We start from the raw sequence: 13,156 nt of genomic DNA on the forward strand, positions 1-13,156 counted from the left end.
TTACTAATCATGCCTTACAGATTCTCATCCAAATCATTGATACACATAACATACAGTAATGGGCTCAGCACCTAGTCCTCAGGCACTCCACAGGCGTCCAGTCTGACAAGCAATTTCCACCATTAACCTCTGCTTTCTCCCATCAAACCAATTAGTGAAAAGTATTTGTCTTATGTCAGGAATTAGTTTGGAGGTAGGAGTCAGAGAGGACGGATAATGTGTGTGTCCTCTAATGAGCAAGATGTGAATAGTGGTGCCCCCAGGGATCTGTGCTCAGCTGTGCACAATGTTTCTCAATGATGTGCATAAAGAATTTGAGAGCCATATATCCAAGATTGCTAACCACACTGAGTGAGGCAGTTTGGAGGAGGTCACAGAGATAGGGAAGGTGGAGGACAGGGAGGGATTTGAGAACAAGGATAAGAATTTGAAAATTGAAGTGTTTCTGGGCCAGGAGCCAATGTAAACATGGGGTGCAGGGGGTTGGTGGAATGGGACTTGGTGCAAGTTGGGATATGGGCGGGGGAATTTGGAATGAGCTCAAGATTATGGAGGGCTGTGACTGTGATGAGTGCTAGTACAGCATTGGAATGGTCATGTTTGGAGTCCCAGACATGGCTGAGATTTTCAGTGGCTGATCTTTGCGATATGGAGCTCAGATCATTTACATAGATGTGGCCAAGTATATAACGAGTCTGATTGAGCAGCAGACAGTTCTCAGGGAGAGGGATGGAGTTTGTGCCGGGAGCTGAACAGGATGGCTTTGATTTTTCCAATGTGTTTCCCAGTGAGCCTGGCTCCTTAGTCGTGACTGCTCTTAGCTGCTGTGATTATCACTGATTGGACACTTATTATTAGAGATTCTGACCACAGCAGAAAGCCCCAGTGTAAAAAATAACTGCAAAGACTGTCAGAGCGCAAGGTTGAAACTTCACCAAGAGAGGAAGTGAAAGAAGGAGCTCGGAGCAGCTGGACGTTTGTTACTGAGACGGGAGAAAACTGTGAACTGTCTGCACTCCCTGGAATCTGATAGCACAGGAGGCTGGTTCTGGGATTTGTTTTGCAGAAACAGCACAATGATGAAAAAAGTGTCAGTCACTCTCTCACAAACACACACGCCTGCACTTGGAGATCAGAAACAGAATCCAGCAGCAGCTCTGTCTCCAAGCTGTGAAACCTGCACAGATTTGTTCCCTCATTCAGTTTTTAACTGACAGGATAGACCAAGCAGGGGAGGCAACACAGTGGTGTGTACAGTCGGAAGGGAGTTGCCCTGGGAGTCCTCACCATTAACTAAGGAACCCATGAAAACTCATGGGGAAGGAAACCTCCTGCTGATTACCACATAGCACCGCCTCCCCTCCAACCTCAACTGAGCAATCAGTCCTCCTCCATGTTTAACAACACTTGGAGGGAACACTGAGGGTGGGAAGGATGCAGGATATACCCTGAGTAAGGGACTTCAAAGCCCACCATTAAGAGCTGCTCAGAAGCAACACTACTGAGCAAATTGGTCAAGTTCCACCTGATTCAGCTGCAAGACTGGACCTGGGGCAGGTGGTGAAGGAACCAACAAGAGGGAAAAACATACTCACTATCACCCTCACCAATCTGCCGGCTGCTGGTGTATCTGTTCATGACAGTATCAGTAAGAGTGACCACCGCCCAGTCCGTGTGGAGACAAAATCCCACCTTCACATTGAGAATAGCTTACACTTTGTTGGGGAAGAGATACGGGATGTCAGGAAGAACTTTGTTTTTAGCAGCAATTGGTAATGACGTGGAAATTAGTGCCCATTCAGTTGAGGCAGGTGAAGACACTCAGTTATTGCAATGGCAGATTGGATGGGCTCTTGATGGAAATAAACCTGCAAGGCTCTGGGGGTCGAGTAGGGAAGGGGGTGGGACTGACTGGATTGCCCCATGAAATGACAGCATTTACCCGACAGGCTGAATGTTCTCCCCCTGTGCTGGAAACAGGTCTCACTCAATGACGGGTTCACAATTAGAGAGTTTGGATGCAGTAAATACAGGACAGATTGTTTCTCCAGGCAGGAGGGTCAGTAACCAGAAGGCACACATTTCAGAAAGGGTCTGAAGGACAAGAGAGAAGATAGGAACATTTTTATCCAGCGAGTTCATGATGAGTGTCTGCAAGGTGAGTGGAAGTGGATTCAACAGCAACTTTCAAAGGGCATTTGGAGAAATAGCTGAAAAGGAAACAATTGCAGGGTTATACAGGAAGGGCTGGGTAAATGGGACTCATTGAACTCATTTGACTGTCACAACCGTCTCAGTGACTTCTGTGTTGTATAAGAGCTTACACACACTTAGTCTCACCTGGACACAAAGATTGGGAGAAACAGACAACCCAGTTTACAGAAGAGTGTTTTCTGAAGCAAAACGCTCTTAAACCAACTCAGGGAACAGACCAGACTAGATGTACCAGAATAAGTCAGCAAATCAATGGCAAAGCAACTGTGAACCAAAAGTGATGGAAGTGAACAGTATATTCAATAGCACAGCCATCGAGAGGGGGAGGGATGAAGGGCAGGAGGTCAGAGAGCACGCTGTAGGGGTCTGAAGGCTCTGCTGTCAATAGTGGGATGGAGGAAGCAGCTATGGGCAGGACACCAGAGACAGAAGATGGAAGGGGAAGGGAGGGAATGTGAGTCTGCAGCAAGACACAGAGTGAGGGAGGAGGGAGGCCATGGGGGCAATTGGCTGGCAGTGATGTCGTGTGTCATTCTGGAACAACACATGGTAAGACAGGGAAGAGACCACTACATACCGGACAAGCTGGCATTTATGGAATGTGGTTCAGGAAGCTGGGAGAGGATATTGGAATCATAGAGTTAGGAGGTGGACAAGCAGAAATTAGGGTTTCTGTGCAGAGACAAACAATGTGATTGAGATTGAAATAAGAGACATATGTGGTGGACACAATGTTGGTTTTGCAGCTCAGACACTGGACAATCCAGTGGGAAGGAGGCCCATGTTGACTGGTCCTATGGGAAGGTGGCCCATGTATACATCATCATAGAGTCATAGAGGTTTACAGCATGGCATTAGGCCCTTCAGCTCTACTCATCCATGCAGACCAAGTTTCCAAAACTGAACTAGTCCCATTTGCCTGTGTTTGGCCCAATCCTCTCTAAATCCTTCCTATCCATGTTCCTGTAAAAACGTCCTTGAAATGTAGTAATTGTACTCACCTCTACCACTTCATCTGGCAGCTCATTACACATACACACCAACCTCTGTGTGAAAAGGTTGTCTCTCCGGCCCCTTCTAATTCTTTCCACTCTTGGCTTAAACCTATTCCGTCTCGTACTGGACTCCCCTGCCCTGGGGAAAAGACTTTAGCTATTCACCTTATTTATGACCCTCATGATTATATAAACCTCATGATTATTAAGGTCACCCTTCAATCTCCTGCATTCCCTGGAAAACATCTCAGCCTATCCATCCTTGCCTTATGATTCAAACCTTCCAATTAATCTTTATTTTACCCAAACCAGTGTAATAACTTCCTTCCTATAGCAGGGTGAGCAGAAATGTACATAATGTCCAAATGTGGCCTTCCCAATGCCTTGTACAGCTGTAACATGATGTCCCAGCTCCTGTACTCCCTGCTTTGACCAGTGAAGGTGAGCGTGCCAAATACCCTCTTCACCACCCTGTCTATCTGTGACCCCACTTTCAAGGAACTATGTACCTGTACCCCTCAGTCTCTCTGTTCAACAACACTCACCATGGCTCTACCATTAATTGTGTAATTCCTGCCCTGGTTGGTCTTACCAAAATGCAACTCCTTCCATTTATCGAAATTAAACTCCATCTGGATTTGTTGACCCACCGGCCCAGTTGATGAAGATGACATTGCACTCTTGAATAACCTTCTTCCCTGTCCACTATTCCAACAATTTTAATGTCAGCCACAAACTTCCTGACCGTTCCTGCTATTTTCTCATCCAAATTGTTCATATAAATGATGAACAACAGTGGATCCAGGATCGATTCTTGTGGCAGACGGCTGGTCACTGGCCTCCAGTCTGAATAACAACCCTCTCTCACCAGCCTCTGCCTCCTACCATTAGGCCAATTTTCTATCCAATTGGCGAGCTCTCCCTGGATCCTATGTGATATAATCTTACTAAACAGTCTACCAGGGGAACCTTGTCTAAGGCCTTGCTAAAGTCCATGTGGACAGAGTGTACTGCTCCACCTTTATCTATCTCCGCGATTACTTCTTCAAAAACTCAGTCATCTACTCGTCTCCATCGGAAACTCCAGTGAATAGGAGGCCCATGTTTATTGGTCTCTGTTGGAGGATCCAGTTAGAAGGAGATCCATGTTTACTGGTCTCTGTTGGAGGTTCCAGCAGGAAGGAGGCCCATGTTTACTGGTCACTATTGGGTGTGGGGTCAGTTCCTTTCTGTTGTAACTGTGTGATAGTCCAACCCTCATCCCAGTGAAACAGCCTGACTCAGAGACTCATCATGGAAGTGGAAGGAAAGGGAAAGGGATTGGAACATGTTGTGAATGGACAGGATGGGTCAGTGAGTCAGAGTCTGTCCTGTCTCTCCAGCTCACACTGATGGCCTGAGGATCTCCTCTCTCTGCTGGGCCTTCATGGAATGAGGTTTGTGTCCAAACCAGTCCCCAGTGAGAATAGGCCAACAGCACAGAATTGCCTTTCTTTTGACAAGAATCTGTCCGTCTTCCTGAGCGAGGCCAAACCCTGGTCAATGTGGGAAATGGGGAGTTACTCCAGGAAAATACATCCTTCTGGGGTCAAGGGTTAATGTCCATTAGTGGTGCAGAGCAGAGGGAGATTTATCCTGCATTCAACTGGCACCGCCCAGGACACTGTCAGAAAGAGAGAGAAGCGAGACAGAGAGAGAGAGAGAGAGTTTGTGTGTGTGTGTGTGCACGCACATGCAAGAGAGAGAGAGAGAGAAAGATCGGGGGATAGAGGGAGGAGCATCTGAGACAGTTTGAGATATGTGAGGGGACCAAGAGAGAGGTAGAGGGAGATAGAAATGGTGAGGTTGAGGGATAGAGAGAGAAACAAGACATGACTGAGAGGCATGGAGAGAGAGAAAGAGATAGGATGGGTGTGATACCAAGAGTGAAGGGAATCAAGAGAGAGAGGTTAGGGTTGAGTGTGTGTGTGTGTGTGAGAGAGAGAGAGAGAGAGAGAGAGAGATACGAGTATGGTTAGAGACAGAATGCCAGAAAGGGAGGGAGAGAGACTGTAGATTGGGATGCAGAGAGGGAGGGAGAGAAAGAGAGGGAGGAATAGAGAGGGGCAGATAACATTTGGATGCTTTCAATTATAGCGAGAGATGGAGTGAGTGACGGAGACAGAGAAAGATGCAGAAATAGAGATTATGAGACGGAGTGAGGAACTGGGAATGAGTTGGAGGGAGTGGCTTTGAGACAGAGAAAGAGAATATGAAAGAGATTAACAGTGGGGGAGAGAGAGATAGAGGTAGAGAGAAAGAAGTGTAAGGTGTGAGTCAGAAAGGGAGATAGAGAGAGAGAGAGAGAGAGAAGAGGACAGGTCCTGGTCACCACATTCTGGGAAGGATGTGATTGTACTTGAGAGGGTACGGGGAGATTTCCCAGAATGCTGCTTGAATGTGAGCTTTGAGATAAGATTAGAAAGGTTGGGGTTGTTTTCCTTGGAGCAGTGAAGGCTGAGAGGGGACCTTATAGAGGGGTATAAGATTATTTGGGGCAGTGAGAGTGTGGGTAGGAAGGCACTTTTTACATGAGTAAAGGACTCAGTCACCAGGGACCGAGATTGAAGGCAACACAGACATGGACACACAGAAACTCGGAGCTGGAGCAGGCCATTTCGCCCTTTGAGCCTGCTCTGTCATTCAGTATGATCATGGCTGACCCTCTCTCTCAAAGCTATACTCCTGCTTTCTCCCCATTCCCTTCATGCTGTTAAAATGCAAAACAATTATCTCTCTCTTTTTCTTGAATATATTCAGTGGTAGAGAATTCTACAGGTTGACCACCCTCTGAGTGAAGAAATGTTTCCTCATCTCAGTCCTAAATGGTCTGTCCTGTATCCTCCTGAGACTGGGTCCCCTGGTTCCAGACTCGCCAACCAAGGGAAACCTCCTCCCTGCCCAGCCCTGTTAGAATTTTATATGTTTCAATCAGATCCCCTCTCATCCTTCTGAACTCAAGTGAGTCCAGGCCCAGTCAAGTTGGAGAGTGAGAGGGGAATTGAGGAGAAATGTTTTCACCCAGAGGGTGGTGAGAGTCTGGAACTCACTGCCTGAAAGGCTGGATGAGTCACAAACTCTCATGACATTGGAGCAGTGTTTAGATATCCCCTTGTGTTGCTGTAACCTCCAGGGTAATGGGCCAAGAGCTGGAGGATGGGATTAGTGTCATCAGGTCGCTGTTTAACAGCACAGATACAATGGGCCAAATGGTCTCATTCAGTGCTGTTCACATCAATGACTCTCTGAGACAGTGAAAAAGAGAGAGAGAGAGAGAGAAGAGGAAGTGTGAGGAGCTGACGTGGCTCTCTCTGCCCGATGCCATTTACATACTGAGGAACACCCAGTCAGACTCTCACAGGCTGCAGCTTTATAAAGCAGAGCTCAGTGAAGGGAGAGTTTATCAGGAACCAGGCACAGGGACGGAGCACACACCATGATTTCACACATCCAGCTGATCTGGCCCCTGGCATTCTGTGTCGCAGGTACAAATCTCTCTTCTTCCACCTTGAATCTTTAGCTGCTCTCCATTTCACTCCAATTCCACTGACTTGTGATTGAAGGAAAAAAGCTGAAACCAGAGGAAAGCTCAGTGTCTCCAACAATCTCTCATTTGACAGGCTCTTTCTGTGACAGTTCTGACTTCACTGTGTTTCTCTCTGATCCCTCAGGTATCAGTGGGGACATCACCATGACTCAGTCTCCCCCGGTGCTGTCAGTGGGACTGGGCCACACTGCAACCATCACCTGTACGGCCAGTCAAAGCATGAGCAGCTACCTTGCTTGGTACCAGCAGCGAGAAGGTCAGAAACCCTCTCTCCTGATCTACAGTGCAACAAATCGATTCACAGGAGTCTCCGACCGATTCACCGGCAAGGGCTCAGGGACCAGTTTCACCCTGACAATCAACAACGTTCAGAATGAGGATGTCGCTGACTATTACTGTCAGCAGTATAACAGCTACCCCTACACAGTGCTACAGAGCCGTACAAAAACCTCAAAAGGCACAGTCCCACTGCCTGTACTGACACATCCAGTTACATATAAATGTAAATGAACAAACTAACCCATGCTGGATTGTCACTGTCCACTACACACTCCAGTCTCTGTGGTATCCACCATTTACTGAAGGCCTCAAGTTTCTCTCTTACACTCCATTGCCACACGTGAAGAACAGCTGCAAAACTTAACATTGAAAAATACATTTGACAAACCGCCCTAGCCCAGCTGGACACAACCCAGAGAGACAGAGACAGAAACACACATGAATGAGGGAGAGAGAAAGAGAGTGAGAGGGAGAGTGTGAGAGTGAGTGAGAAAGGGAAGCAAAGAGCAGAGATTTTTGTACAGCCTCTGCACTGCGAGGTCTCACTGTGGCTTACGTTCGGGAAAGGAACCAAGCTCCGACTGAGTAAGTAAACCTCAATCCTCCGTTATTAACCCTGTCAATACTGAAACACACTTTCTAAAACACAAATGCTGAATTGTTGAAGGTATTACTGAGAAGCTGCAGTGAATGAAATAGTTGATTAAGGAGCACTGTGTCTAACAGGGTGTCCAGCTGTATTTCTTTAGTTCCATTATCCCTTTAAGCAGCAAGATATAAGTCAATTAGTTTTACTCACCGTGTGGAGGAGCTCTGTCCATTTGCAGCCTGCGGTCCCATTCCTGCAGCATGGAGTGAAATCAGTGAGTCGCCTCCTGCCAGTCTCAGTGTGTCGGACACGGGCAGAGTTTGATGTGAGCTCTGGCTCCCTGTCCCAGTCTCTGATCTCACTGACCTCAGCAGCAGCAGCAGCAGCAGCACAGTGAGACACCGAGCTCCCACCTCCCCCAGCTTTAACTCTGCTCAATCACACAATCACAGAATTTTTACAGTGCACACGGAAGCCGTTCCGCCCATCCTGTCTGGACCAGCTCTCCGAATGAGTAATTCACTGAGTGTCATTCTCCTGCCTTCTCCCTGTCACCCTGCACATTGTTCCTTTTCAAATAACAGTCTCATTCCCTTTGGAATGTTTCAATTGAAGCTGCCTCCACCACACTCTCAGGCAGTGCATTCCACACCTTAACCACTCGCTGGCTGAGAATGTTTTTCCTCATCTCACTTTTGATTCTCTCACTAATTACTTTAAAACTGTGCCCTCTCCTTCTCAATACTTTCATGAGTGGGAACATTTTTTCCCTATTTCCTCTGGCCAGACACCTCCTGATTTTGAATTCCTCAAAAAAATTTCCTCTCAGCCTTCACTTCTCCAAGGAAGACAGTCCAAACTTCTCCAAAGTTTGTTCATAACTGACATTCCTCATCCCTGAACCTTCTATGGGAATTTTTTTACCCCATCTCCAAAATATTCACATCCTTCATGAATTATTCCCCTTATCTATTCCCGTAGTCCCATTTGCTTGCATTTCGCTAATTTCCCCCATACCGTTCCTGTCCATGTACCTGTTCAAATGCCTTTTAAATGTTGTTATCATACTCACCTCTACGACTTCCTCTGGCAGCTCATTCAATACACGCACCACCCTCTATGTGAACGAGATGCACCTCAGGTCCCTTTTGAATCTTTCCCCTCTTGCTTTAAACCTCTGCTGTTTAGTTTTGGACCCTTACTCTGGGGAATAAACCTGAGCTAGTCATCTTATCTATGCCCATTATGATTTTATTAACCTCAAAATGTCACCCAGCAGTCTCTGACCTTCCAAGGGAAATAGCCCAGGCCTAACCAGCCTCTCCTTATAACTCAAACCCTCCAGTCTCGGTGACATCCTTGTCATCCTTTTTACTCCCTTTCCAATTTAATGACATCCTTCCAATAGCAGGGTGACTGGGAATGGGCCTGATCAATACCTTGGAGAATCGTAACAACTCCCACACGTAATGCTCTGACCGATAGAAGCAATTGTACCAAATGCTTTCTTCACCACCCTGTCGACATGTGACACCAGTTTCAATCCTCTATGTGCCTCCACCCCTTGGTCTCCCTGTTTGACAACACTCCCCATGGCCCCACAATTAACTGTGTTAGCCCTGGCCTGGTTTTTGTACCAAAATGCAACACCTCGCTATTATCTCAATGTGTAATGTAAATGTACTCTCAAATAGCCTTCTTCTCTGTCCATGAAACTACCAATGTTAGTGTCATCTGCAAACTCACAAACCATGCCCCTATATTCTCATTCAATTTGTTTCTATAAATGATGAACAATGATGAACCCAGAACCAATCCTTTTGCCACACCGCTGGTCACAGGCTTCCAGTCTGAAAACCATTATCTACCACCACTCTCTGTCTCCAACCATTAAGCCAACTTTGTATCAGTTAGCTTCCCTGGATCCAACTTGATCTAACTTACTAATCAATTGACCATGCAGCACCTTGTCAAAGGTCTTGCTAAAGTCCATGTAGACAATGTCTACCTCTGCCCTCAGCTATCTTCTTGGTCATGTCTTCAAAAAACTCAATCAAATTTGTGAGACATGTTTTCCCACTGACAAAGCTTTGTGGATTATTCTTAATCAATCCTTGTCTTTCCAAATGCATTTAGATCCTTTCTGTCAAAATCCCCTCCAACAACTTACCACTATCAGACTCACCGGTCTATAATTCCCAGGGTATTCCTTGCAGACCTTCCGAAATATCAGCACAAAATTAGCCATGCTCCAGTCTTCCAGCACATCACCTGTGGCTGTTGATGATACAAACATCTCACCAAGGGGTGTCAAAGTCTCTTCCCAAGCTTCCCACAAAGTACTGGGATGGAGCTGATCAGCTCCTGGGGATTTATCTACCTTTATGAGTTTAAAGTACAGATTACTGCACCTCTTCTCCTGTAATATGGACTCTTCTTAAGACATCAACATTTATTTCCCAAATTTCCTTCACTTCGATGTCCTTCTCAACCATAAATACTGCGGCAAAATATTAGATTGGTAACTCATTCATATTTTGTTTTAAAATAAAATATGAAAATTCTAAGAGTGAGACATTTGGAGGTGATCCATAGGATATGATCCATGGTCATGACTTTACTCTAGATTGTTCTTTGTCCTTTTCCACTGTCTCCCTAAACCTTGTAATACAATTCCCTAAATGTCCTCCCACTGACACTTGATCTACATGGGCCTCCTCATTCCCAAGATCCAGGTCTGGCAGAGCTTCCTTTCTGATTGGAATGGGAACACACGGCTGGAGAAAATTCACCCGAGCACACTCTCACAACTCTGGCCCCTCTCTGCCCTTCACACTGCTCCAATTTCATTCTATATTCTGATAATTAAAGTTGCCCAAATGTGTGCTGTGAATTTCTTGCAGATTTGTTCCTCTACATCCTTCCCTCTAGTTGGTGACCGACAGACTGCACTGAACAACCTGATTGCACCTTTTTTGTTCCTTATCTCAAACCAAATCTATTCTGCCCTTGACCCCTCTGGGACATCCTCTTTCTCCAGCTCTGCACCGATCTTAACCAATCCCACACCTCCCATCTTCCTCCCCTTTTCCTACCTTTAGTGAACACCTTGTATCCAGGAATATTTAACACCCAGTCCTGTCCTCATTTGAGCCTCATATGTAAGAGCAACAACACCAGATTTCCACTTGGTAATGTGCGTCTGTAACTCCCTAATCTTACTCCCCATACTCCACGCAGGCCCATACATGCACACAGTCAGTTGGATTTAGAAATTATTACTCTCTCCCTGGCTGTGACCCGGCCAAGAAAGTTACTATTCCTTACTTAAGAGTATCTATCTCGTCCATGATTCTGTTTTCCTTGGTGTTCCTCCCTGATATTTCCTCCTGGTTCCCACAGCCCCCCCCTTCCATGTTCATTTAAACCCTCTCCAACAGCACCAGCAAATCACCCTATAAGGAGCTCAGTTCCTGCTCTGTTCAGGAGCAACCCATCTGGTCTATAGAGGTCACATCTCCCACAAAGTCATTCCCAATGTCCCAAGAATCTCAAACGCTCCCTCCTGGACCACCTTTCCAGCCTCATACACCCTGCCTTATCCTTCTGTTCCTATCCTCACTTGCGTTGGTCACTGGGAGTCGTCCAGAGATTCACAATTTTGTTGCTAATTGCCTCCAGAGCTCCCTAAATTCTGACTGCAGGACCACATCCCTTTTCTCCCTCTATCACTGGGACCTCAACTGCTGCCTGTTCCCCCTCTCCCCTCAGGGTGGGAGACACCATACCATCCTGGAATCCCATCTGCAGCTGCAGAAACACCTATCGATTGCCCTCACTCTCGAATCTCCTCTCACTATCGCTCTTCCAGTCTTCCTTGTGCCCTCCCTGTACAGCTGAGTCCCCGTGGTGCCATGGACTTGGCTCTGGCTACACTCCCCAGATGAACCATCATTCTCATCAGGATTCCAAACTGAATCCTGATTGGAGAGTGGGATGCACTCAGGGGATTCCTGTACGAGCTGCCTGGTCTTTTTGGACTGTCTGCTGCTCCCCCAGCAGAGTAGGGGAGTGACCACATCTAGAAACGTGCTCTCCACGGAGCTCTCAGCCTCACGGACGCTCCACACTGACACCTGCTGCTGGTCAAGCTCTGAAACCCAGAGCTCTAACTGCTGTCACTGACCACATTTTCTGAACTCATGGTATTCCAGGAGATGGGAAGCATTCTGAAGTTCCCACATGGAACAGGGTACACACTCTTACCACTCCCTGGTTATCCCTTGATAACGTTCTGATGACAAACAGCTCCAGCTGGGCTCAAATCCAGGCCTTTCAGTGTTCCAGGGTTTTGCAGAGTCTGTTCAAAAGACAATATGATAACAGAGCAGAATTAGGCCATTCGCCCCATCATCTCTGCTGTGCCGTTTGGTCATGGCAGATGTGTTTCTCACGACCATTCTCCTGCCTTCTTCCCATTATGTTTGATCGCCTTCCCAATCAGGAACCTATCAATGTCCGTCCGAAACACACTCAATGCCTTCACCTCCACAGTATGAGTTCCACAGATTAACCACCCTCTGGCAGAAGAAATTCCTCCGCATCTCAGTCCTAATGGATTATCCCTAAATTCTGTGGCTGTGCCCTCTGGTCCATGTTTCTCTTACTGGTGGAAACATCTCATCCCTGCCCACTCAACCAGGCCTCTCAGTATTCTGGAAGTTTCAATGTGATCTCTGCATGTCCTTAAGAACTCTATCAAATACACATTCAGAGTCTTCAATCTCTCCTCAACAGACCAGGCTGTCACCCCCAGGGTCATTCTCATAAACCTCCTCTGGATCTCCCCCAATACAAGCACATCCCTCCTTAGATACAGGTCCCAAAACTGTTCACAATAATCCAAATGCAGTCTGGCCAGAGTCTCATACAGCCTCAGCAGTACACACCTGCTCTTGTATTCTAACTCAGTTGAAATGAATGCTAACATTGCATTTGTCTTCCTAATTGCCAACTGAACCTACATATTAACCTTAAGTGAAATCTGAAAGAGGACTCCTAAGTCCCTTTATGTTTCAGAATTCCAAATTTCCCCATTTAGAAAACAGTTTGAGTCTCTACTCTTCCAACCCAAGGGCATAACCTCATACTTTCCAACTTTGTATTCCATCTGTCACTTCTTTGCCCATTTTCTGAGCCTTTCCAGTCCTTCTGCAGCCTCCCTGCTTCCTCAACTCTGCCTGTCCCTCCCCTCATCTTTGTGTCATCTGCAAATTTAGGAACAATGCCCTCAGTCCCTTTTCCCAGATCGTTAATATATAAGTAATTGTTACATGAATAGCTGAGGTCCCAACACTGCCCCCTGCTGAACTGCATGAGGCACCAGCTGCCATCCTGCAAAAGACCCATTTATTTTCACTCTCTATCCTTGTCAGTACTGGGCCCCAAACCCCATGGCCTCTTATGTTATTTAGCAGCCTCCTGTGTGGCAAC

The sequence above is a fragment of the Chiloscyllium plagiosum genome, unplaced genomic scaffold, assembly GCF_037043375.1.
Source record: "Chiloscyllium plagiosum isolate Xiang-an unplaced genomic scaffold, Cpla_swu_hap1 HiC_scaffold_9, whole genome shotgun sequence".
Lineage (NCBI taxonomy): Eukaryota > Metazoa > Chordata > Chondrichthyes > Orectolobiformes > Hemiscylliidae > Chiloscyllium > Chiloscyllium plagiosum.